The following is a 27,519-nucleotide window of genomic DNA, read 5'->3' as shown; positions in this document are numbered from 1 at the left end:
TTGCCGAGGGCCATTCAAAGGCAGTGTCTCCCACTGGTATGTGCTGGGTCCCTGCTAGGGATGTGTAGGGCCAGCAGCAGAAAGCATCAATTCAGGACCTAACAACCCTTGCTAGAGTGGTATCCTAAGGAAAGCTCCTCACACCTGACCCAGCTGAGGCGAGTTCTCTCTCTCTCTGATCAGCACCAGAACAGCGGCTCATGTGCATTGGATAAGGTGGAGCTTCACAGTCAACCAGGCCAGGGGCTGGATATCCTGCCCTGCAGAGCTAGATTCCATAGAGGAAAGAGAGAGAGACTTGGAGCATAGACATTTAAATTGCTAGTCCCTGTGAGTATATTGTTGGATCTGGTTAAAGAGGCTTAGCCCCCTTTGAGAGGGCACAGTCAGCCACAGGAGAAGACTCTCTCAGTCTTCCTCCTGAGACTGGGGTCTCATCAGCTGAAAGAACTTCTGCAGAGGGGACTGTTGGTCACACTCGATCTGAACCTGCTGGTCACCTTGTTGGGAGAAATAAAATTTGAGCATCCAGCAGTAGCTGAAGGATATAACTCTAGAGTAGCAGCCACATTCCCCATACTGTGCTGACCAAGACTCCTGAAGTAGGGGGTCCCACAAACATTGTATTCACAACCTCAGCTGCCCTAACTAACCAAGTGTGCAACCTGTAGAGGGGTTGGTTGGGTGAGGCCAGTCTGAGCCCACACTATAGTCTTTCTACAGAAGACTCCGCAAAGATCAGGCAGTTGCAAGAGGAGGAGGAGAAACTGAAAAGTGGAGACAAATCTTACAGAGTTTGGGGCTTTTGCAGAGCTGCTGTCATCTCTAAGCAGGACAAAGCTGATCTTTATACAAAGGCTGGCCTCTCTCAGTCTACCTAAGCACAGAAAATGCAGACACAAACAGCAAAAAGTGCAATAGTTGCAGACTGGCATCCCACAGTGGATTACAAACAAAAACTGACACCAATTCAAGAAGAACTAGAGCCAACACTACTGGTAGTGGGTGGCAGACAGCACCAATCCTAGACTCAGTTACCTACACAAGCAGCACACCCAGAGGTAAAGTCTAGCAGGCACTAGACACTGTGGAGAATAAATATACCCCACAGGATAGACATTGCAGAGGGTGTAATACACATGATCAAGATTGACCCTTAGAGCCAGCCAGCCTGAAGGAATAACCATACCCATGAAAGGACCAACTGCATCTAATACTCACATACAACAAGAGGGAAAATAGTACCCTCAAGAAGCATTCCTAGAACAAGGATAAAAAGTAGCCTGGAAGTCAGTACCACTGAGTCCATTCTTCTTCATAAAGACCCCACAAAAATTTCAAAGTCAGGCAGCACTACCTAATACACAGAAAAAATGGGCAGTCAGAGAAATGCAACTCAAATGAATCAAGAAATATCCCCAGAAAAAAAAACTGAATGAGATGGAAGTAACCAAACTACCAGATGCAGAATTTAAAACAATGATTGTTAGGATGCTCAAGGATCTTGGAGCAACAAAGGATGAACACAATGTGAACCTAAATAAAGAGATAGCAAGCATCAAAAATGACAATGAAATTATAAAAAGAACCAGTCAGAAATGACAAATACAATATCAGAAATGAAGACTGCACTAGAAGGAATTAACAACAGGCTGGATGAGGCAGAGGATCAAATCAGTGATTAGAGAACAAGATAAACAAAAGCACAAAAGCAGAGCAGCAAAAAGAAAAGAGGATCAAAAAGTGTGATGAAACTCTAAGACAGCTCTGTTACAATATGAATATAAACAACATCCACATCATAGGGGTTCCTGAAGGAGAAGAGAACAAAAAAGGGATAGAAAACCTGTTTGAAAAAATCATAGCTGAAAACTTCCTTAAATTGATGAAAGAAAAAGTCACACAAGTTCAAGAAGCACAGAGAGTCCTATTAAAGTGGAACCTAAGGAGGCCTACACCAAGACACATCATAATTAAAGTGCCATAGTTAAGAGATAAAGAAAGAATAATAAAAGCTGCAAGAGAAAAGCAGTTAATTACCTACAGAGGAACCCTCATAACAATGACATCTGACTTTGCAACAAAAACACTTGAGGCCAGGCAGTTCCAAGATGGTCACAGAGTAGACAGATGCTCCAATTTCCACTTCCCAGAACCAAGATGGATTACAACTTAAATCAGAGAACACTCATCATGAAAGACAAACTTTGAACTAAACTAAGAGGATTCTACAACCGAGGACCACCAAAGAACCCACACTGAGACTGGTAGGAAAGATAGAGACATGGAAAAGGCTGCCTCATTCCCGGGAGTGAACAGCGGCTGGGAGGGACTTTTGTAACGAGCAAGGCTGTCCAGTGAGTTGTAGGTCCAGAATCCCAGCCTAGAGCCCTGGAGCCTAGAAGGGGCTTATGGACTATATTTGGCTGAGAAAAAAGCCTAGATACAGTTTGAGAGAAGGAGGCAGGACTCTCAGACCCAGGCTCTGTATTAAAGGAACTGCACAGAAAGTCTCACTCACAGCCACTTTCCCAAAGCTCTAGGAGTGTAGAGCACTGGGAGGACTGGAATTTCCAAGGGAGAGAGTGGTCTCAGAGGCACAGGGGGAGACACTTAGAGAGAAGAACACCCTAACCCCTGGGCTGAGTCACTCCCCAAATCTAAAGTGAACATTTTTCCTGGGAACTAAATCACCAGCAAAGGAAAAAAAGTGCCCTGTCCACCGGAGGCTCCCCTACCCTAGCTAGAACAAAGGTGCTTAGAGACAGGTGCCATGTTAGGGACACAAATAGGGAGTGCAGAGGTCTAAGCTACATACTACTGAGTGCTCACCCGGGGCAGGCAGGCCGGAGATGGCAGGGCATGGCTGCAGAAGTTCAAGCGAGCACATGCAAGCCACCAGTGGAGCCAGGAACCACCACTGCTGCTGTGGAAGTCTGGGCACACACACAGTCCTGATCGCTAAGTGGGCCTGCCCTTGGTGGGGGCAGAGACCAGAGCGTCAGTGGAGGTGGTATGTGCGGGCATGCATGAGCCCACCAGCGAGGGCAGAATGTACAGCAGTCGCTGTGGGGGTCCCAGCCAGCGCGCAAACCTGTCCGTGGTGCGGGCACGTATTCAGCAGCAGCAGAAGCTGAGATGACATTGGCAGTGATTCAAGCCAATGCTCATGGCCCCCCTTACCAGCTGCTGATGTCTGAGCAAAGGCGCAGACCTCCAGTGATGCAGACGAGCCCTCCACAGCAGCAGAGGCCGAGGCAGCCTCAGAAGTAATCCGAATAGGCATGCATGGCCACACCCATGGGGGTGCAAGTCTGGGCAGATGCGCAGGTCATTGAGCAAAAGTGCTGGTGGCATAGACTGGTCCTCAGAGGCAGCAATGCCTGGGGCCGCCATGGAAGCAGTCCAAACGGGCATGTGGGAGCACACATTTTGGACCAGGACAGCAGTGACTGTGGAGGTGGCCTGGCACCAGCAGCACCTGAGTCCAAATGCCCCAGAGAGCAATAGCGGTGGTGGCTGACCACCCAACAGGAACACAGGGGCCACTCCCACTGGACCCCATGACTACAACCTACTGAGTGCTGAAAAAGAAGAAAAAAAACAAAATAAAAGAAAGTGAAATAAGTAAATAAAATATCTGGATAGAATGACACCCGAGGCCAAGGTGTAGGCCAAATCTAATACCATACCTACTCACTGAATTACAGTACTTAGCCCAACAAGTATCCAGCAATAAGAGGTAACAGAAAGTAGATTTTAGGGGAACTTGAACTTTTAAAGGAACTTCTCCCAGGCCAAGAGTAGATAAAAGCAAGCCTAGGAATGTGGCTGATATTTACAAAGGCACCTGGATCCAGCAGAGGCAGGCACAAGATCTGAATAGCTTGTAGCTCCCAAAAGGTAGATAAGAACCAGTCATAAGCAGTGACCCCCACTGATCTTCACCAGGACACCACCAGGGAGGTCCAGGACAGGCACATTCAGTGGCCAGATACAGAAAGCACCAGTTCAGGACCTAACAATCCTTGTTAGAGTGGAAGCTTAATGAAGAGCTCCTCACAACGGACCCAGCTAAGACATAGAAAAGTCTGACAAAAACAGCAAAAAGAACAGTGATAGCAGATAAGTAGCCAATAGCAGATTACAAACATCAGCTGATGCCAACCCAAGAAGACCTAGAAATAACACAACTGAAAATTGGAGGCAGACAACATCAACCCTAGAATTAGCTAGCTTCACAAACAACACACCCAAATGAGGAGGGTATACACAGACAAAATGGAAAGACAGAAGTGCAGTCCAAATGAAGCAACAAGAGAAAATCCCAGAAAATGAACTGAGTGAGATGGAAATAAGCAAACTACAAGATGCAGAATTTAAAATAATGATTATTAGAATGCTGAAAGATCTTAGAACAAAAATGAATGGACACAATCAGCACATAAATAGAGAACAAGCATCAAAAAGGACATTGAAGCCCTGGCCGGTTGGCTCAGCGGTAGAGCGTCGGCCTAGCGTGCGGAGGACCCGGGTTCGATTCCCGGCCAGGGCACACAGGAGAAGCGCCCATTTGCTTCTCCACCCCTCTGCCGCGCTTTCCTCTCTGTCTCTCTCTTCCCCTCCCGCAGCCAAGGCTCCATTGGAGCAAACATGGCCCGGGCGCTGGGGATGGCTCTGTGGCCTCTGCCTCAGGCACTAGAGTGGCTCTGGTCGCAGCAGAGCGACGCCCCAGAGGGGCAGAGCATCGCCCCCTGGTGGGCGTGCCGGGTGGATCCCGGTCGGGCTCACGTGAGAGTCTGTCTGACTGTCTCTCCCCGTTTCCAGCTTCAGAAAAATGAAAAAAAAAAAAAAAAGACATTGAAATAATAAAGAAAAACCAGTCAGAAATGACAGACACAATATCAGAAATGAAGACTACACTAGAAGCAATTAAAAGAAGGCTGGATAAAGCTGAGAATTGAATCAGCTATTTAGAAGACAAGATAAACAAAAACACAAAAGCAGAGCAACAAAAAAAAAAAAAAAAACTGAACAAATCTGAGGAAACTCTAAGAGAGCTCTGTGACAACCTAAAGAGAAACAACATCTGCATCATAGGGGTTTCTGAAGAAAACGAGAAAGAACAAGGGATAGTGACCTTGTTCAATGAAATCATAGCTGAAAACTTTCTTAAACTGATACATGAAAAGTCACACAAGTTCAAGAAGCACAGAGAATTCCATTAAAGAGAAACACAAAGAAATCTACACCGAGACACATTATAATTCAAATACCAAGGCAAAGAGATAAAGAGAAAATATTAAAAGCTGCTAGACAAAAAAAGGCTATCACTTCCAAAGAAGCCCCCATAAGGATGACATCCAACTTCACAACAGAAACAATTGATGCCAGAAGGAAATGGCAAGAAATATTCAAAGTAATGCAGAACAAGAGTCCACAACCAAGACTTCTATATCCAGCAAGGCTATGATTTAAAATTGAAAGAGAAACAAAAAGCTTCCCAGACAAAAAGAAAACTCAAGGAATTCATTACAACCAAACCAATGCTGCAAGAAAAGTTAAGGGGCCTCCTGTAAACAGACAAAGGGGGAAAAGAATATAATAAAAGAGAAATATAGCTTTAAAGAATAAAATGGCAATAAACAACTACCTATCAATAATAACATTAAATGTAAAAGGATTAAATGATTCAATTAAAAGACATAGGGTAGCTGGGTGGATAAGAAAATAGGACCCATACATATGCTGTCTACAAGAGACACACCTCAAAAAAAAAAATACTCATACACTGAACGTAAAAGGATGAAAAAAAATATTTCATGCAAATGGAAATGAAAAAAAACTGGGGTAGCAATACCTATATCTGACAAAATAGACTTTAATACAAAGGCTAGAATAAGGGATAAAGAAGGTCACTACATAGTGATAAGGGGAGAAATCTAACAGAAGGATATAACCATTGTAAATATCTATGAACCTAATATAGGAACACCTAACTATATAAAGCAGATTTTGATGGACATAACAGGTGAGATCAATGGCAATATTATAATAGTGGGGGATTTTAACACTCCACTAACAGCACTGGACAGATCAAAAGAAAGAAAATTAACAAAGAAACAGCCACTTTAATTGACACACTAAATACACTGGACTTAAAAGATATACTCAGAACCTATCACTCCAAAACAACAGAATATACATTCTTTTCAAGTGCTCATGGTATATTCTCTAGGATAGACCACGTGTTAGAAAGCAATATGAGTCTCGATAAATTTAAGAACACTAAAATCATAAAAAGCATCTTCTCTGATCACAATGGCATGAAATTAGAAATCAACTACAATAGAAAAACTGAAAAGATTCAAACACTTGTAGGCTAAATAGCATGTTATTAAATAATGAATGGATTAACAATGAGATCAAGGAAGAAAGTAAAAAATTTCCTTGAAACAAATGAAAATGAACATAAAACAACTCAAAATTAAGGAACATAGCAAAAGCAGTCCTGAGAGAAAAGTTTATAGCATTACAGGCATACTTTAAGAAGCAAGAAAAAGCTCAAATAAACAATTTAATCCTGCATTTAAAAGAACTAGAAAATGAACAACAAATAAAGCCAGAAGAAATAAAAGGAAAGAATAATAAAGATCAGAGTGGAAATAAGTGACATAACAGCTAATAAAACAAAACAGAAGATCAATGAAACCAACAGCTGATTATTTAAAAAGGTAAACAAGATTGAAGAACCTTTAACCAGATTCATCAAGAAAAAAATAGAGGACTCAAATAAATAAAATTAGAAATGAAATTGGAGAAGTAATGACAAATACCACAGAAATACAAAAAATTGTGAAAAAAAAATACTATGAAGAGCTGTATTCAAAAAAAATTGGACAACCAGGTGAAATAGATAAATTTTTTAAATTAATTTTACTAGGGTGAAATCAATAAATCAGGGTACATATGTTCAAAGAAAACATGTCCAGGTTATCTTGTCAATCAATTATGTTGCATACCCATCATCCAAAGTCAGATTGTCCTCCGTCACCTTCTATCTGGTTTTCTTTGTGCCCCTCCCCTTCCCCCTTTTCCTCTCCCCGCCCCCCTTAACCACCACACTCTTATCAATCTCTCTTAGTCTCATTTTTATGTCCAACCTATGTATGGAATAATACAGTTTTAGTTTTTTCTGATTTACTTATTTCACTTAGTATAATGTTATCAAGATCCCACCATTTTGTAGTAAATGATCCGATGTCATCATTTCTTATGGCTGAGTAGTATTCCATAGTGTATATGTGCACATCTTCTTTATCCAGTCTTCTATTGAAGGGCTTTTTCGTTGTTTCCATGTCTTGACCACTGTGAACAATGCTGCAATGAACATGGGGCAGCATGTGTCTTTACGTATCACACCTTAAGGTGTGAAGTTAAGTGGTTCACTTGGGCTCTCTCTTGTTTGTTCATATAGGCCTGAAGTGATATGAACTTCCCTCTTATCACTGCTTTTGCTGCATCCCATAGATTCTGATATGTCGTATTTTCATTTTCATTTGTCTGTGTATATCTTTTAATCTCTGTGCTTATTTCTTTTTTGACCCATTCATTTTTTAAAAGTATGTTGTTTAGTTTTCACATTTTTGTGGGGGTTTTTTTCCTCCTTTTTGCAGTTGAATTCTAGTTTCAAGGTTTTATGATCAGAAAATATGCTTGGTACAATTTCACTTTTTCTGAATTTGCTGATGTTGTTTTTGTGGCCCAATATATGGTCAATTCTTGAGAATGAGCCATGTACACTGGAGAAAAATGTATACTCTGTCACTTTGGGATGAAATGTCCTGTAGATGTCTATCATATCCAGGAGCTCTAGTGTTTTGTTTAAGGCAATATATCTTTATTGATTCTTTGTTTGGATGACTGAACTAGAGCTCTCAGCAGTGTATTGAGGTTTCCAAGTATGATTGCATTTTTGTCAGTTTTTGTTTTTAGGTCAATAAGTAGCTGTCATATATTTTGGTGCTCCTTGGCTTGGTGCATATATATTAAGAATTGTTATGTCTTCTTGATTCAGCATCCCTTTAATCATTATTAAATGACCATTTTTGTCTCTGAATACTTTTGCTGTCTTGTAGTCAGCATTATCAGATATGAGTATTGCTACGCTTGCTTTTTTTTATGTTATTTACTTGGAGTATTGTTTTCCAGCCTTTCACTTTGAATTTGTTTTTATCCTTGTTGCTTAGATGAGTTTCTTGTAGGCAGCACACAGTTGGATTTTCTTTTTTAATCCATTCTGCTACTCTGTGCCTTTTTATTGGTGAGTTTAATCTGTTTACATTTAGTGTAATTATTGACACTTGTGAGTTTTCTATTGCCATTTTATACATTGCTTTCTGTTAGTTTTGTGTCTTGTTTGATTCTTCTCTTTTGTTTTTCTATCTTTTGTTTTTGTTTGGTTGTATTACACACATCTTTCCTCTGTTGCTCTCTTTTTTAAATCATGTGCTTCTGTGGTGGTTTTTTCACTGGTGGTTACCATTAAGTAATGAAAATGGTTCTTACCCTGTTCATTGTAGTGCACTATCTTGTGAGTACTTTTGCACTACATCGTCCTTTGCTACTGTCAATCTTCATCCTCTCCCTCCCTCCCTTTTTTTTTGTTGTCACAGTTTAAATTTGGTTTTATTGTGTTCTTGGTGGAGCTTTTGTGGTTTTGTTTTGTTTTGTTCTTTGTATCTGGTTGGAAAACCCCCTTCAGTAATTTGTGGAGTGGGGGTTTTCTGATGATAAATTCCCTCATCTATTTTGTATTTGTGAATGTTTCTATTTCTCCTTTGTATTTGAAGGATAGCTTTCATGGGTATAGTATTCTTGGCTGTAAGTTCCTCTCTTTCAGGACTTTAAATATTGGGGTCCACTCTCTTCTAGCTTGTAGAGTTTCTGTTGAGAATTCTGATGATAATCTAATAGGCCTTCCTTTATATGTTGTATTCTTCTTTTCCCTGGCTGCCTTGAGAATTTTTTCTTTGTCATTGGTTTGTGCCAATTTCTTTATGATGTGCCTTGGAGTAGGTTTGTTGGGGTTAAGAAAACTCGGTGTTCTGTTTGCTTCTTGAATTTAAGGCTTTAGTTCTTTCCACAGGCTTGGGAAGTTCTCATCAATTATTTGTTTGAATATGTTCTCCATTCCATTTTTCTCTCTCTTCTCCCTCTGATATACCTATTATTCTTATGTTATTCTTTTTTATGGAGTCAGACAATTCCTGTAGGGATTTCTCATCTTTTTTTTAATTTTTGAGTTTCTTTCTTCTTCTCTCTGTTGTGCCTCAAATTGCTTGTCTTCTATTTCATTAATCCTATCTTCTATCTGGCCTGTTCTATTAGCTAAGCTTGTTACCTCATTTTCCAGCTCTTGAATTGAGTTTTTCATCTCTGTTTGATTTGTTTTTATAGTTTCAATTTTCTTGGTAATATATTTTTTGTGTTCATTGAGTTGTTTTCTGAGTGCCCTAAATTGCCTTTCTGTGTTTTCTTGTATATCTCGGAGTATTTTTAGGATTTCTATTTTAAATTCTCTGTCATTTAGCTCCAAGGTTTCCAATATATTAAATTTTTTCTCCATAGATTTTTCCTCCTCTATCTGTGCTACCTCTCTGTCTTTTGTATCCATAATATTCGATTTTTTTTCTTAATGGCAGCTGAGGTTGGTTTTGTTGATAGTATTAATGAGAATTAATAAAGAATAAAAAGTTAAAAAATAAAAAGGAATAAATTTTAAAAAATTATTTCCCTACTTTTTTTTTCCTCTCCTCTCCTCTCCCCTCCTTCTTGAGAAAATCTTGTGGTGAACTGTGAATTATATTGTGCTAAATAGAACAAAAACTACCTAGAATGGAGGGCCTGAGTTGGGGAGAAGTGATAAAGGGGCAAAAGAGGGGGTATGGACCCTCAAAATGCAAAAAGGAAAAAATTTGGGTCAAGAATAAAATGATTTGCTTTTAGGTGATGGTTTACTAAGAGATATGATGAGAGGAATAAGAAGGAAACACTAAAAAGAGGGGAGATTTAAAAATTACTATAGTATTTAGTGGAGCAAGAGCTAGATAAAATGGAGAGCCAGGGTTTGGAGCACTATTAGTGAGTTTAAAAACCGAAGTAAAAAAACCCCAAAGTGCCAGAAAGAAAAATTTGAGTCCCAGATAAAGTAATTTGTTCATGATTGAGGATTGAATGGGAGGAAAAGTAAAGGATAAAAGAAGAAACTAATATAGAGTGAGAAAAAAGAAAAAATAAATAAAGAAAAAAAAAGAAAAAAAAAGAATAAAAGGAGAGAGAGAGTTAAGGGTTTTGGAGTACAACCCTCATAGAGAGAAAGGAAGAAGAAAAAAAAGATAATGTGAGATGTAACACTTATGGGTAGTGTAGTTCAAGGAGAGGAGAGAGTAAGACTGGCAGAGAATTAAATGACCAAATTAGAAGAGGAAGAAAATAATCAAGGCAAGAAGATAAGAGAAACAAACGAACAAATATAATAAAATGGGATAGGTTATAAAGACTGTGGATTATTCTTGATTTTGAGAGGTTATCTTCTTGCTTTTTCTTTTCTCTCCCTCTTTCTAGGCAGTGACTCTGTACCCCGGGTTCTGCCCCTGTGACATGCTTAGGTAGAGGTTTGCAGTTGATAAGTCTCTATGGCAGTGTCATATATTGGGCTTCAATCTTGTTGGTAGTCAAGGCTCATTAGCATTTGCAGGCCCAGCCAATGAGAGAGTCCGTATTCCCGGAGCCTCTCTCCTAGTCTTTTTTTCCTGAATTAGTAGCCTGATGATCTAGCATTGGGGTTGCTGCTGCCTCTGCCTGGAGAGTAAGAGGCTCAAAGAGCTGGCAAAGCCCCACTCTATTCCCACTCAGCACAGGGCTCTGGGTAATGCTCAGTCAGAGCAGCTAGTATAATCAGGAGGGTCTAACCAAAGACCTCTGACTCTGCCGCTCTGTCCAGGAACACGGGCACCCACTTGCAGGGGAATCTCTTGCCCACTATCTGTACTTGAAGACCAGGATATCCGGCGCACCGCCTCTCACTCCCGGTGAGGTGCCCTGCCCACACGGAAAAGTTCCAGCATAGGAAATTTCGCTCCCACTCACTCCCCACGGGCTGCTTTTCGGGGTGCAGGAGCAACCTCAAGACTCTGGTTTCAGCCCACAGAAAGTCCTCTGACTCTACCCCTCTTTCCGGGAACACGGGTGCCCACTCCCAGGGGAATCTCTCGCCCACTCTCTGTGCTCGCTGAACAGGAGATCAGGTCTGCTGCCTCTCACTCCGGGTGAGGTGCCCCGCCCGCACGGAAGAGTTCAAGCATAGGGAATTTCGCTCCCACTCTCTCCCCATGTGCCGCTTTTCAGGGTGCAGGGGCAACCCCCAGATTCCGCTTTTGGCCCACACAAAGGCCTCTGACTCTGCCCTTCTGTCCGGTAACACGGGCGACCACTCCCGGGGCTCTAGGAGGAATTTCTCGCCCACTATCTGCGCCCACTGACTAGGAGATCGGGGCAGATGGCTGTCCCAAGTGCCTTTCTTTGTCTGGGTTTGGCGTGAGCGTTAGCTGGTGTTGACTGGGTTGCCACAAGCACAGTTTTTCCTCGGCTTGGATGTTCATGCCACAGCCTGGTTCAGACATTTGTGCCGCAGTCTGGTTCTATTCACACCCTACGCCTGCCTTAGTTCCTATACTCTCAGTTCCCAGTGAAAGCAGCTCTTATTTAGGTTAGTGAGGAAGGCGAAGTGTTTCTTCCTCCTTATTTCCTTTGGGGTTGATTATATATTTAGTTAATTTTTTGCTCAATCATACCTTCGCGTTTAGTGTAGAACTTCTGGAGGCTCCAAGGATAGATTTTTCTCTCTCTGGTTGAAGATCTTGTTGCATTTTTGTGGAGATTTATCAGTATCGCTCCTTACAGTGCCATTTCTCTGATGTCATAAATAGATAAATTTTAGAAACATATAATCTTAAAAAATTCAATCTGGAAGAATCAGAAAACCTAAATAGGTGAATTACAACAAATGAAATTGAAACAGTTATCAAAATACTCTCAGCAAACAATAGTCCTGGACCAGATGGCTTCACAGGTGAATTTTACCAAACATTCAAAGAAGAACTAAAACCTATCCTTCTCATGCTATTTCAAAAAATTCAAGAGGAAGAACGACTTCCAAGCTCCTTTTATGAGGCAAGCATAATTTTCATTTCAAAATCAGATATAGACATTACAAAGAAGGAAAACTATACACAATTATCCCTGATGAAGTTAGATGCTAAAATTCTCAACAAAATATTAGCAAACTGGATCCAGAAATATATGGAAAAAAATCATACATCATAATCAAGTGGTATTTATTTGGGGAAAACAAGGCAGGTATAATATTTTCAAATCTATAAATGTGTTATTTACATAAAAAGGAAGGATAAAAATCACATGATAATATAAATAGATGCAGAAAAAGCATTTGATAAAATCCAGCACCCATTTATGATCAAAACTCTCAGCAAAGTGGGAATACAGGGAACATACCTTAAGATAATAAAGGCCAGCTATGACAAACCCACAGCCAACATCATACTCAATGGGCAAAAATTAAAAGCAATCCCCTTAAGATCAGGAACAAGGCAGAGGTGCCCCTTTCACCACTCTTATTCAACATAGTTCTGGAAGTTCCAGCCACTACAATCAGACAAAAAGAAATAAAAAGTATCCAAATTGGAAAAGAAGAAGTAAAACTATCATTATTTGTTGATGACATAAAACTATACATAGAAAACCCTAAAGTCTCTGTCAAAAAACTACTAGACTTGATAACTGAATTTGGCAAGGTGGCAGGATATATAATTAATATTCAGAAATCAGTGGCATTTTTATACACCAACAATAAACTGTCTGAAAGAGAAATTAAGGAAACAGTCTTCTTTACTATTGCAACCAAAAATATGTAGTACTTAGGAGTAATTTTAAGCAAGGAGGTAAAAGACTTGTACTCGGAAAATTATAAAACATTGATAAAAGAAATCAAGGAAAATACAAACAAGTGGAAGCATATACCGTGTTCATGGATAGAAAGAATAAACATCATTAAAATGTCTATATTACCCAAAACAATCTGTAAATTCAATGCTATACCAATTAAAACACCAATAACTTACTTCAAAGATATAGAACTAATATTCCAAAAACTTATATGGAACCAAAAAAGAACATGAATAGCCTCAGCAATCTTAAGAAAGAAGAATAAAGTGGGTGGTATCACACTTCCTGATATCAAGTTATACTGGAAGGCCATTGTATTCAAAACAACTTGGTACTGGCATAAGAACAGGCATACAGATCAATGGAACAGAACAAAGAATCCAGAAATAAACCAATGCCTTTATGGTCAATTGATATTTGACAAAGGAGGTAAGAGCATATGAGGAAGTAAAGATAGTCTCTTTAATAAATGGTGTTGAGTTAATTGGACAGGTACATGCAAAAAAATGAAAGTAGACCACCAACTTTCACCATTCACAAAAATAAACTCAAAATGGTTAAAAGAGTTAAATGTAAGTCACAAAACAAAAAACATCTTGGAAGAAAACATAAGCAGTAAACTTTCTGATATCTCTTGTAGCAATATTTTTGCTGATTTATCTCCACAGTCAAGTGAAATAAAGGACAGGATGAACAAATGAGACTATATCAAACTGAAAAGTTTTTGCACAGCAAAAGACACCATGAACAAAATAAAAAGAAAACCCACATAATGGAAGAACATATTCTCCAATATGTCTGATAAAGTATTAATAACCAAAATTTATAAAGAATTTCTAAAACTCAACACCAGGAAAGTAAACAATCCAACTAAAAAATGGGCAAAAGAATTGAAAAGACACTTCTCCAAAGAGGACACACAAATCGCCAGTAGGCATATGAAAAAAATGTTTAATGTCACTAATCATCAGAGAAATGCAAATTAAAACCACAATGAGATACAACCTTACACCTGTTAGAATAGCACTTATTAACAAATCACCACACAATAAGTGCTGGCGAGGGTGTGGAGATCAGGGAACTCTCCTGCACTGCTGGTAAGAATACAGACTTGTGCAACCACTGTGGAGAACTATATGGGGTTTTCTCAGAAAATTTAAAATTGAACTGCCTTTTCACCCAGTTATCTCACTTTTAGGAATATATTCTATGAATACAAAATCACTGACTCAAAAGAAGATATGCACCTCCATGTTTATTGCAGCATTGTTTAATAGCCAAGATCTGGAAACAGCCCAGGTGTCCGTCAGTGGACGAGTGGATTAAAAAGCTGGGGTATATATACACAACGGAATACTACATAGCCATGAGAAAGAAGGAAATCTTAACTTTTGTTACACCATGGGTGGACCTGGAGATTATTATGCTAAGTAAAATAAGGCAGTTAGAGAAAGGAAAATATCATATGATCTCACTTAAGTGTGGAATGTAACAAACAAATTGAACTGAGGAGTGAAATAGGGGCAGAGGCGGGGTCACAGGGAGCAGTGACACACAAATCCTGGCACTCAGAGGTAAGGGGGATGAGGGGATGGGATCAGAGAAGGTGAAGGGATTAGTGAAATTATATATACATAACACAGAAATATAAGTAACAGGACAGCAAATCCTAAAGGGAATGGGAGAGAGAATTAGAGAGAGGGGGACAATGGGGATATATAAAGGGACACAGGGGTGGGGGCTGAGAGAATTATATTCAGTGGGACACTTGAATCCATGTAAACACAATAAATTAAAATTAATAAAAATTTAAAATAATAATAACCCACAAAAAAGAATAAAAACTAAAGATATAGATTTTTATGGCATTTCTGAAATATAAAGAACATAGAATTCTAACCCACTCATCCAATAAGAGAAATAAATTATTTGCTCATGAAAAGGGCTGCAGTGTCATGGTCATTGTGAAGTGACTCAGTCATTTGACTTTTCACAAGTCAGGGCTTGAAAAAACAGATACAGATTTACACAAGAGCCAGGATTTGTGTGTCAGTTTGCTCAATCCTTCAACAAAACTTTAGTGACTAGCTGTAGGTCTCAGGAATTCAAAGATTAACAAAACATGGACCCTGCCCTCAACATGCCACAATATAGATAAGAGAGTTGGTGCACAGAATGAAACACAGCGCAAAATCAGAAGCAAGTATTACAGGATTCTGTGAGAATATTTACAGAGGAAACTTAATTCCTATGGGACCTACTATAAGAGAAAGTGTGTCATTGAAGTTTGCTTTCATGATAAGTCTTACAAAGCCAAGAGAAGTTTTCCAGGTAGACAAGGACACTTCCAAAGGAGAAAATATATAGGTGAGCATAGCTTCGCAAAGGGCAACTTGTTTATGTGATTATAAGTGATCAGCAAAGAACCACAGCAAGTAACATTTTCTTCTGGGTATAAGTGGTAATGTGTTTGGTGTTGAGGCCAGCCTGGCGTGGCCTTTCTTTCATCACCAGATAGTGAAAGATAGAAGAAAGCTAACGTTGCAAGCAATCCAACTCCTCCTTATTTGTTCAATGGTATGTCCTGGAACAGTGACATTTTGTGATATCTTCCATATGAAAGCCAAGACTACATGAAGACAAGTTCTTAATGCTTTCAGTGATGATTAATTGATTAAGCACATTTTGTTGTTGCTACAAAAAATAAAATGTTTTTCAGCTTTATTGACAGTGACAAATAATTATATTTAAAGTGTTCAACCTGATGATTTCATTTATGTCTATCTTGTGAAAGGATTCCACTCATTGATTCAATTAACACATTAATTTCTCACATATTTATTCTTTTTTTTTCATGATACCATTAAGTACTACTTTCAGCAAATTTTAGTTATACAATAGAATGTTATCAACTATAGTCACTATGTTATACATTAGATCTTCAGGCCTTGTTCATCTTACAACTGAAAGTTTGTACCCTTTTACCAACCTCTCCTTATTTCTCCCATATCCCATACCTGGCAACAGCTTTTCTCTGTTTCTAGGAACTTGATTTTCTTTCTTGCTTGCTTGTTTGCTTTTCTTTTAGATTTCACATAAAAGTAGTATCATGCATTATTAGCTTTCACTGTCTGGCTTATTTTACTTGGCGTAATGTCCTCAAGTTCTATCCATGTTGTTATAAATAGCAGGATTTTCTTCTTTTTTAAGGCTACATAATATTCCATTGTATATAATCACATTTTCTTGATCTATTCCTATTTCTATCCAAAATACATAATAACTCACAGATTGTTTATCCATAGCTTATGAACAGATTTTCAAATACTATGAGGATGAATATTTCTACAAAAAAAGCATATTAATGTTTAGCTTGTTAGGATTTCTGAGTTTCTAAGATCTTTTGGGCTGGCTTTTAAGGAATACACTCCTGATAATATCTATCTTTGTGCTGACTGGCAACAGTAACAATGAGTAGCTAGGAAACAGCCACAATAATGATGTCTTTGAACCTCTCCATGGTTGATCCAGACTATTCCTTCTCCACAGGCAGAGCTCGGTGGTGGTCCCATCACAACTATAAATTGGGGTTCCTGAGAAGACCTGTGTCATGCTCAATCACCTGAATGAGACAGCGACACTTAATGTAATCCTGGAGTATAGAATAAACAACAAGACCGTCCTTACAGACCTGGTAGCAGAGAAGGACTCCTTCTGCAGCCCTTTCACTGTCAGTATCGCTCTTTGGAATAAGGGAGAGTGATAATGAAAGCACTCATTCATTGATGCCTCCTGCTTTGACCTGCAACAATAAAAAAGAAACAATGAAGGAAAAATGAGAAGTGCAAAGTGAATTTCAAATTAAATTCTAAACATGAAAATTCTACTGAATGTGTTTAGATAATATTTACAGACAGATTCAGTGCAGTATACAAAAGCTAACAGTCATTAGAGGATAGGTTAGATTTTGTTTGCTCTTATACTTCTAAGAAACTGCTCAGGCCATCACAGATATAAACACTAAGATTCATTAAGTTAGGTGACTTACCTAAGATTTCACAGATGGCTGATAGTTACTGCATTGTCCTAGTAACCTTCTATAACTTAAAGCATTAAATATTTAGTTAATCATACTGGCTTACATGTTATTTCCTCACTGTTGTTACTGTTTGAAGTTTGTTTTATTGCAATGACATTTTCCCTTTAAATAAAGAAATGAATTGTCACTGTAATTTTATACAGTCATAATAATCTATAAACAGGGAAAATAATTCTTGACCATATCTCCTATTAATTCTTATGGAACTGACCAGAGAAATGAGAACATCATAAATTCTGAGACATTCAGAAGTGGGTTAGTCTAGGCAGATTCTTCAGCTCAGATTTTTGTTTTACAGATTCCAGAGTTGCCATCTTCCTCAGCACTCATTACTGTTCAGGTAAAAGGGCCAACTCAGGAGTTCATAAAGAGGAAGCCAATTCACACACAAACGTAGAGAGCCAGTCTTTGTCCAATCAGACAAACCCATCTACAAACCAGGACAAATAGGTATAAAAAGAACCAAATGAACAATGGCAACTTTAAGCAGGGAAGATAGGGAAGGGGATTCTTTATTATGTTATTCTGCAGTCATGGAAGTTCTGGCATGTTGTTCTGTGCTACTACCCTGGATTCCCATGGAGGGTTTCATGACACAAAAATCTCTGTTTCAGTGAGATTCCGCATTGTTTCTGTGGATGTCAGTTTTCACCCTTTGAATGAAATGATGAGTCTCATAATGATGGGTGAGGTTGGGAGAAAAGGTCAAAAAGTTAAATCTTGCCCTTTTGGAGAACCTGAGATCAATATGAGATACTTGAATCTACCACAGAAAGATTTCATAAGGGTACCACTGCTGGAGAATAGGGCAAATCAGTTCATAAATTATATTCTTAAAATGAATTAAATATTGCTTAAATTATTTTACTTGGACCTTTCTTTTTAACCTAAATCTAAATGAAGGTCTCTTCAATTGTACATTATTTCATAAAGGGAAAGACATGACTTCTTAAGACATGTATGTACTAAACCAAACGTATAAAGTGCTGTGAACAAAACTGGAGTAGAATTCCTTGCTTGAATAAGAAATACACAGACCCACTTCTTCTGAACCAGATCCTCTAGCAATGCTGATATCATGGTTTTCTCTTTCTAAATTCTGTCTCATAGAGTATTTCTTTCTTTTCAGTTCCCAGCGGTTTAGATTGAGGTAAGTAATATACTCTGTATCTTAATTGGTACAAAGACCAACTACAAGTTATATTAACTTGCCTCTCTTCACCTCCTCTGTCCCCACTAGCACCTCACCAAAACTAAATAAACACTGTTTTCCTTGTTTATCTTAAGTCCTTTGAAGAGTAGATAAGATACAAATGAAGGAACAAAATGCCCTGAAATGAGGCAATTTAGTGACTCTTCCAATACTTCTGACCACAATAAATATGCCTAATATCAAAAAGAAGTACTGTAATCTGTAATATCTCATAGCCCTTCTCTCAATCTAGAATTCTTGGAAAGCTTTGAACACTTTTAGTACCAATTTACCAACCATCTATTATACAACTCTTAATGCCACCCTCACCAATGTCCTTCTGCTCAAAAGTATATATTTCAATTGTTTCTATGAGCTCATAATATTTTTACCTATAGGATCCCAAAAGGAACCAATTTTTCCAATGGCAAAGTCTCAGATTGCAAGGACTCAATCAACCCTCTTTCCCACTAAGCAGAGTTTACCTACAATGTGGTCATGGTGCAGAAGGACTCAGGAAAAAAAATTGAGCACTCCTTTGAAGTGAATGAATATGGTAAGAATTTTATGTGTCCAAGATGATTATAACATTAAAGTATTTAAGATTGTATAGTTTTTACATATAGGTGACAAACAAAAATCTAGCATATAATAGTTGAGAATTTGCAAGATTTTTATTTACTTACATATTTTTCAAGCACTTGTCATGCATTATTTCATTTAATCCTCACAACAGCTCTATGGGGAAGATACCAGTTTATGAATGACTATATCATTGATGTTCATTTTATAAATAAGTATATCAATACTAGAAAAGGAAATAATTTACCAAAATCACAGAGCTAATAAGATGCAAGAGAGATTTTAATAAGTCCATTTGACCCTATTCAAACTTGTATTGTTAATCAACAGATTGGGTTACTCATGAGTCTGTTGACCTATACCTTATAACTGAAGGTATTTTGTAAGATTATCTCCTGGCTGTCTTATAACCTATACCTACAATACTCAACTCATAATAATCAGACATTAAGCCATCTTATTAGTTATCAGTATATAGATTGTTTTAACGTAAATTAAGCACATCATGCCATGGATGAGGAAACCTATTAAAAAAACATAATTTTTAAAACACACCAGACCTTCCATGGGAATTATAGAAGAAGGATTTATTATCTTAATAACTAACCTTATACAACTGTGGGAGGAGCCAGAAGAGCAAATATCCAGAAGAAGTTGTTGGATTAGAGGAAATTACTAACCAATGATCTTGAAGCAATGTTGGAAAAAATAAATCAGACATGACAAGGGCACCTTCAGCTGCCAGAGGGGACCACAAAAGAAAACCAATACAGGAATCTATAGAAGACTGTTGTACCTCTTCATATTTACTACTTCAGTGTTTCTCTAGTCAAGTGCCTGGTGGTGTGTCTAAGGCCTGTGTTAGTCAGCAGGGTTAGCAGTTGGGAAGAAGAACTGGACACAGAGATAAAGAATAGGAACAAATTGGACCCTACCAGCCTCACTTTACCTGAGATCACATCTAACCATGATGATTTTTCAGAGACTTGTGGTGTTGCTTTCCTTTCACCTTTGAAATCTCAAAAAAATTCAGACAAGGAGATTCTAGTAAATATAGTACCAGCTTAGCCAAGTTAAACTGGTACAAACTTCTGGTGGTTATGAACATCTTCTTGTTCAGTGATGTTCATGCTGCTCCAAAACGTAATCTAAACCATTTTTGTGATCCTATGTTATAAGGTTCTATAATAAAATCATTACTAATACATGCAAGATCTCCTGCCTATTCTCACCTCTTTTTTTCTTCTATTGACAATATTTTTGCCCAAATTTGAGGTCCAGTTGAAAATGCTTAAGAATATTGACTTTCTAGATGAAACATTTGTGATAACTGCCTGCGGCCTGTGAGTTACAATTTTCATCTCACATCTATTACTTTATTAGCACTTGTAGAAATTCACGGAAATTTTTATTTAAAAAGGAAAAGTTTAAGGACATTGAGTCCAAATCTCACCTTCCTCACAGTTTAGGCTAAAGCAATAGGTTTCAAACTTAAGTGAGCGTGAGAATCTGTGGAGGTGCTTAATTAAAATCTAGATTCCTTGGCCTCACTCTTCAGGAGTCTAACCATAAGTCTGAGGAGATTCAGGACTCTAAATCTCAATATGTATCACAGGTAGTTTCAATGTAGGTGATCCATAAAGCATATTTTGAAAATCAGTAAACTAAGTTTGACTTCCCATCATGTCTTAGTCCATTTTGGCTGCTATACCAAAATACCACAGACTGGGCATCTTGTAAGAACAGAAATGTATTGCTTACAGTTCTTTCAAGAAGCTGGGGGATCAAGGTCGAGGTGACAGCATGGTCATGCTCTGGTGAAGGTCATATTTCCAGTCCATAGCTCATGCCATCTTGCCATGTCTTCATATGGTGGAAGGGGCAAGGGATCTCTCTAGAACCTGTTTTAAGAAAACATTAATCCCATTTATTAAGGCTCCATATTCATGATTTGAGCACCTCCCAAAGACCTTATACCTTAATACCATCCTTTTTTAAGGATTAGGATTTCAATATATAAATTTGTAGGAACACAAACATTCAGATCATACCACATTATATTCTTCCCTCAGATTTCGCAGAACCAGACTAAGTCATTATGATACTAATCACTTATAACATTTTTGCTGAATAGATAGTGCTTTCCCATTTAATTTTTTTATTCTCTTAAAATACATAAAAATTAGGAAATGTTTTCTAAGCTGTAATTGTAATCTAGATAGTCTGACAACAGAGAAAGACAGGAATAAAACAGGCTCATAATAAAACCTCAACTGAGGGGGAAGAAAGATCTGAGAAAAATCGTATTGTTAATTTTCTATTTGAAGATGTTTCAAAAGACTCGGCAAGTATTCTTTTTTAGATTAATGGATAAATACTTAATTAGGTAATTATAACACAATTTCAGAATAAGTGCTTTTAAAATGCAAATGCTACTGAAAGAAATACAACTGCTGTAGATGAATAAAATCGACATATGAATGGATTAAATCATGAGAAAATAATAGTTATTTATATTAAATATCTTTTTGTATGACTGCTTTATTGTTATAGATACACATATGGAAAACCTGTCCCTGGTTTGTTGAAAATTAATGTATGCAGAAAATATTCATGATTTCATTCTACCTGCCATGAAAGACATTCACAAAATATCTGTGAAAAAGTCAGTCAACAGGAATATGGAAACCACTCTTCCCAGGACATTAAAACGATCTTGTTTCCTCCTGGATTACAATAATGGAGAAAACAATACAATACAATACAATACAATACAATACAATACAATACAATACAATACAATACAATACAATACAAGAGTAGTGTTTCAAATAATTACCTTGAAAATTGTGGAATAAAGGAAACATCATATATAATAGTTGTCTGACAATATTAGGAGCCCACTTGAGGGCTGGGCTCATGGGATAGTTATATTTACTTGGCTAGTTTTGTAGTTTTTGTCCAACTGCAATCAACTTGCCAGGTATAAGGGCATAAAAGGATGTGGAAGCATCTAAAGTTGATTAGATAAACATGAGATAAATCTTTAATATGTCAGAGATACTAAAATTAATTTTATTTTTGAGTGAGTCATGGCCTCAATATATAAGTAAATTAAATATAATTGAATTTCATAATGCAATAAATACTTTTATGTAAGTTCAAGAATAAAAACAAGTCTTTATTAAAACATGGTTCGCAATATTTAGTTTGGAAATCTGATTACAGTCTTGTGTTGCATAATAAAGTGTCAGTCAATAACAGACCTGGTCCTCTTCTCTCTGTAATGTGCAACACAGTACTCACATTTGTGTGTGGTGACGCTAGTGTAAATAATGCTAACACTCTGTGTCTTAAATAAAAGTATAACACACACTGTTCGATACACTACATAATACTTGATAATAAATTATTATGTTGATGTTTTATGTACGTATTATCATTATTTTAGTGTACTCTTTCTAGTTATAAAAAAAGTTGCAAACTACCCTGTGCTATGTCATGCCAGCAGCAGCCTCAAACAGCTAACTAATGCTTACTCTGTCTCTCTTGGTTGCATCCTTTCCCTTCGTGTTTTTTTGCACAGTAACATGCTATGTAGGAGCACTAGGTGATCTCATATAGCTTAGGTGTGTAGTAAGTTATGTCAACTAGGTTTGTTGAAGTACACTTCACTCAATGATGTTTGTTAAGTGATGCATGACTATACCATAATAATTCATCTATTCAATGAATATATTTTTAGAAATGTTTGAGACATGGAGGTGGTTATGTAGGTTTCTTAGATGTTCTATCTGGGCTAAGTTTAGAAAAGCAAATACTGTTGTCCAAGATAAGAATAGTAGAAGAAAACAATCAATGAACAACTAAGGGGCCACAATAAAGAATTGATGCTTCTCATCTCTCCCCCTTCCTGTCTGTCTGTCCCTATCTGTTCCTCTCTCTGACTCTCTGTCTCTGTCACACACACGCACCAAAAAAAGAATAGGAGAAAAAATGTTATCATTTGAGGAACAACATATACAAATAAGTTAGAATTACAAAATACTATGACACATTTGTAAACTTTAAGAAGTTTAATATGGCAACTAATAGATGGTCAAAACATTTGTAAATTCTTTTTCCATAGTCAACAAAAAATTTTCATTAGTTGATAACTGATTCTTTTGATAACAAATTAGAGGACCCAGAAATTATCTTCCTTTCTCTCCAGGCAGACAGTAAAGGCTGTTTCACACAACTCATAAAGACTAAACTATTTCAGCTGAGACTAAAAGTACATGACATGTCATTAAAAGTAAAAGCTAAGGTCAGAAAGGAGGGCACAAATTTATATTATTTTTAAATATTAATTCATAAATTTATTAATTTTTAAACATTTATCAAAATTCCATTCCATGTCAAACACTTTATTGTTTCTGGGAACTATGAAAATAGCATGATTCCTGCCCTCCAGGAATTAAAATTTTAAAAAGAAATTATGTACAATATATATATACATATATGTATATAACCATATATATCTACATATATATAACCATATATATCTATACATATATCAATATATGTAACCATAATAAAATTACCTTAAGAAATGCAAAATATAAGCGATAAATAAGTATGAAGAGAAGTAATTAATTCTAACACAAAGCCAAAGAAATCTGATTTAAGCTGATTTGTATAGAATAGTTCTGGGCTGAGAAAGCTCTATAAGCATAAGGCAAATGTGTTTGGTCTCAGAAGCATCTGAAAACACAGGTTGGTGTGCTAAAGTGTGTAGAAAAATAAATCATATACTAAAGAGGTAGATGTTATTATGAAAAGCATTGGATATCTTTAAATATATTTTAGGAGAATGACCTAAATATACTGATATTTTTAAAGATAATTTTAACTGACATGAGAGGACAAGTTAGATGAAAAATGTGTTACAATGTGATACATCAGAACATTATTCAAAAATGACCCCCATAATTACAAATTTAAGTAATGGAAAATGGAAGTGCCATTAATCAAAATACAGATTAGATGAAAAAGAACAATGGTGATAAGGATATGTCCAAGATAATTAATTATAATTTGGGATATCAGAATAAAGTTTGATTGATAATTTTAAAAGAAAGCCATAGCGGTGTCAAGACCAAGAAAGTACTTCTGGAACCATTCTCATTGTGTCCATATGTTCCTAAAAGTAAATACCATTGTTCTGAAAATGAGCTCAATTAGTATTGATAAATTAAAGTTAGATGTGGACAAGAAGGTGCCCAAGGACAGAGACAAGTACAGTAGTTCTTTTATCTGTGCTTTCACTTTCCACAGTTTAAATTATCCATGGTTATTCGTGGTCCAAAAATATTCAATGAAAATTCCAGAAATAAACAATTCATAAGTTTTATATTTCACGCATAATTTTTAAATCAAAGTTTATTATAAGTATATATGCATAGGGAAAAGCATAGTATATCTAAGGTGAGTACTATTCATAGTTGCAGGCATGCACTGGGATCTTGGAGCATATCCTTAGGAATAAGGGATACTCTGTGTAGTTAGAGGATAGAATCAAGTAACACAGCATAATAAAATTAGAGATCAGAAAGATAGAGGAAAAAAACTTAAATATTATTTCTTAGAAACCACTGAGAGAGTTTCAGTTATACTTATGTATGAGTTACTTCTCAGGGTTCATTTTGTTGAAGTCTGAAATGAGACTCCTATTTTGGAATTACATGAGAGATCTTTTTGACTTTGAGAGAGTGGTACCTTAGATGTTGAAGACAAAGTACAAGTTATACTTCACTGAGTGGAAGAGCATCAAGTGTTGGTTCTACCTGAGCATCAAGTGTTGGTTCTACCTGGGCTAGTGAAAAGAAGGGTCTTGCTAAAGAAGTTGAGTAAGAAATTTAAGGATATTTTTAGACCAATCTGAAAAAAATGTGTTGTATGAATAAAGTTGTGGGGAGAGAGCAAGGATATGAGAAATAGAAACAAAGATGAAGCAAAATCACAGAGGAGATGAGAAAAACTGAAGAACAAGTATTATACTTGTGAAACCAGAAAAAACAGTAAATTATGGATGCCAATAAATTTTTTATATAAAGGTGAAGCTAATATAAAATTGCTTATGTTTTTTAAGTGTATAAAATCCTGGAAAGAATAAGAAAAAAATATATAGATGGGATTTTGTTATTATGGAATGAAGCTGGGATGGAGGTAGGAAGAGTGTTGAATACTTTGGAATTGTTCAACTGCACTTATTTTTTTCAGGGTTGGAATTAACTGGGCATGGATCAGGTAAAATCACAAATACCTTAAGCAAATTGGTATTTACAAAAGCAGTTTCATATTATAGACGTGGGCTCCTTTTCTTTGGACAAGTAAAATATCTTTTCAATGTAATGGTAATTTGTATGCTGTAATTGTAATTTGTGGCCTTTTAAGAAAATGAGTTTTCATATCACCAAATCAAAATTTATTAAGAAAATGAATATTTTTCCAGTAAAGAAATAGATTATAGTAAATTATAAACTTAAAAGCCAAATGTCATCACAAAATCCAGAAAAATAAAGCATAATTATATTAATAAACTTAACACACCTCTATAATTCATTTTTTGAGTAGTTTGGCTGCATAATTTGAAGGCATTTTTTATAAACAATAATTTTGTAATATAATTTTCTGTTTAAAAATACAGATAGTCTTTCATCCAGATGATTACATTTTAAATTATTGATTGTTTTTAAAAATAAGTTTTTTCAAAAATATGTTATTTTTTTCAGTCAAGGCTCATATTGGCAATAATATTGGTAAATTTTAGAACCAATGTCCAATTTGGTAGACTATGAATTTTCTTTCATTTAAGAAAGATGAGATTTCGGGGCATTTTTGTTTTGTAGTTACTAATCTTTGAATTGACAGTATATAGTCAATTTTCTCATTTAAGTGGCATATCATTAACTTTATATTATCTTCATTTATTCTTGTATTTCATATCAAATTGGAAAAATAAATCAATATATAGATATAAGTAGAAAAGGTTATTTTAGGTTGGCAGAAGATCATGAGAAAAAAGAAGACTTGAAAGATGACTGTAACTTGGCCAGAAATTTAAGAAAGATGAGAGAATGTCCAAGGCTCTGAGTGTGAAACAGATTTTCAAGAACAAAGAACTAAGAGGTAGCCAGTGTGATTGACTGAGATAGACAGTATAACTGGACTGACTGAATAGTTGTAGGTAAGCTAGATGAGAACTTCAGGGCCTTTTAATACATGTTTAGAATTTTAGATTAAGAAATTACTGAAGGTTTTAAGGAGAAGAACATTATCAGTTTAGCTGAGATAGTATTGAGAATGGTTTGAAGCAAAGATGAAGCAGCAAGAGGGTGGACTGCCTAAGATTAAATAAAAAGTTAATGAAAACCAAATGGTAAAAAAATATTGTGATTTGAACTGCAATGGTAGCAATGGCTTTGGAGGAAAATAAATAGCAATAAATATGATTTACAGGGGAACAGAGAGCATGTGGCAATGGGTTAGATACATGCAGTGAAGGAGAAAGTGACAAATAAAAGACCTCAATATTCTTGCATAAACAGTGGGTGGATAGAAGCACCATACACTAAAATAGAGAACACAAGACATGAAGAAAATTTAGAAGGGTGATATCATAAGTCCAGTTTGGGTTGATTTCAGTTGAATTTTTATGAGTTATCTAAATTGAAATACCAAAAAGGAAAATAGTTTAGAGCCTAGAAAACAAATCTTATTTTTAGATTCTAAGCTCTTCTGTAAATAACAGTGACCAAGAGGTCAAGGATGAACACTACAAAGAATGGAAAATGTTATAGCTATTAACACTTAAAACCAGCTATTACTTTTATATTTTTAGGTTTGTCTAGTTGATAGGAAGGATCAGCCAATTCCCAATAAAACTCTAGTTGTCAGTTTGGGTCCATCTATATACCATTCTCATTTTATTACTACTAAGCATGGTTTTGCAAACATTCCTATTGACACCACCAACCTCACCTCTTCTATGACTACAGTCTCAATAAGTGGAAAGGCACACCTGGAACTGAAAAGATAAAGGATCACTGGAGGGGGTGGCAAGATGGCGATGGAGTAGGCAGACATTCCAACTTCCACCTCCCAGAACCAAAGTGGACTACAACTTAATTTTAAGAACAATCATCTGGAAAAACCAACTTTGGGCTAAACCAAGAGGAATCTATAACCAAAGCACACTGAAGAAGCCACACTGAGACATATAGAAAAAGCAGAAATGCAAAGAGGGCTGCCCAGCTCCTGGGAGCGTGCAGCGGCCTGGAGAAACTCCCGTTGTGGTGAGGTTTTACCAGAGAGGTGAGGGTCCTGAGCCCCAGGACAGAAGCCCCAGCCTGCAGCCCCAGAGTCTAGAAGAAGAGTACAGACAGTATTTAGCTATGAAACAAGTCAGGATACTGTTTGCAAGACAGATTTCTCAGACCCAGAAGTCATCTTAAAGACTGTGAGGGACATAAAGGGTGAGATTAACAGCAATACTATAATAGTAGGGGATTTCAATACCCTACTAACATCACTGAATAGATCCTCAAGAAAGAAAATAAACAAAGAAACAGCAGAA

At 36.9% G+C, this 27,519-nt stretch overlaps 1 pseudogene; it reads left to right on the top strand.

The window, feature by feature from the left end:
• Positions 1-15,201: 15,201 nt before the first annotated feature.
• LOC136388366 (pregnancy zone protein-like) lies at positions 15,202-26,982 on the top strand (annotated as a pseudogene).
• Positions 26,983-27,519: the final 537 nt, after the last annotated feature.

The sequence above is a fragment of the Saccopteryx leptura genome, chromosome 1, assembly GCF_036850995.1.
Source record: "Saccopteryx leptura isolate mSacLep1 chromosome 1, mSacLep1_pri_phased_curated, whole genome shotgun sequence".
Classification (NCBI taxonomy): Eukaryota; Metazoa; Chordata; class Mammalia; order Chiroptera; family Emballonuridae; genus Saccopteryx; species Saccopteryx leptura.
This window is presented reverse-complemented; position numbering and strand designations above follow the sequence as displayed.